This window comes from Arachis ipaensis, chromosome B5, assembly GCF_059453495.1.
Source record: "Arachis ipaensis isolate K30076 ecotype BB chromosome B5, ASM5945349v1, whole genome shotgun sequence".
NCBI lineage: Eukaryota > Viridiplantae > Streptophyta > Magnoliopsida > Fabales > Fabaceae > Arachis > Arachis ipaensis.
The window spans coordinates 97,756,863-97,757,662 of NC_142440.1; the positions used below are offsets into that span (position 1 = coordinate 97,756,863).

The following is an 800-nucleotide window of genomic DNA, read 5'->3' on the forward strand; positions in this document are numbered from 1 at the left end:
TGATCCTTCCATGAGAAATTTGGATGATTTCTCCATGATGAGTTATAGGTGTTTCCATAAGGTTCACCTAAGTAATTCACCTCTGCTATTGCAGGGTTCTCAGGATCATAAGCTTCTTCTTCAGGAGAAGCCTCTTGAGTACTGTTGGATGCAGCTTGCATTCCATTCAGACTCTGAGAAATCATATTGACTTGCTGAATCAATATTTTGTTCTGAGCCAATATGGCATTCAGAGTATCAACCTCAAGAACTCCCTTCTTCATAGGCGTCCCATTATTCACAGGATTCCTCTCAGAAGTATACATGAACTGGTTATTAGCAACCATGTCAATGAGTTCTTGAGCTTCTGCAGGCATTTTCTTTAGGTGAATGGATCCACCTGCAGAAGTATCCAATGACATCTTTGATAACTCAGATAAACCATCATAGAATATATCCAGGATGGTCCATTCTGAAAGCATGTCAGAAGGACACTTTTTGGTCAGTCCTTTGTATCTCTCCCAAGCTTCATAGAGGGATTCACCTTCTTTCTGTCTGAAGGTTTGAACATCCACTCTAAGCTTGCTCAGCTTTTGAGGAGGAAAGAACTTGGCTAAGAAAGCCTTGACCAGCTTATCCCAAGAGTTCAGGCTATCTTTAGGTTGAGAGTCCAACCATATTCTAGCTCTGTCTCTTACAGCAAAAGGGAAAAGTATGAGCCTGTAGACTTCAGGATCTACTCCATTAGTCTTAACAGTATCACATATCTGCAAGAATTCAGTTAAGAACTGAAAAGGATCTTTAGATGGAAGTCCATGAAA

At 40.5% G+C, this 800-nt stretch overlaps 1 non-coding gene across 1 annotated transcript; it reads left to right on the forward strand.

Annotated features, from left to right (window-relative positions):
* The first annotated feature begins 455 nt into the window (after positions 1–455).
* LOC148565092 (small nucleolar RNA R71) lies at positions 456–563 on the forward strand. Its single transcript, XR_015885396.1, has one exon. It is a non-coding gene; the product is annotated as a small nucleolar RNA R71 (small nucleolar RNA).
* Positions 564–800: the final 237 nt, after the last annotated feature.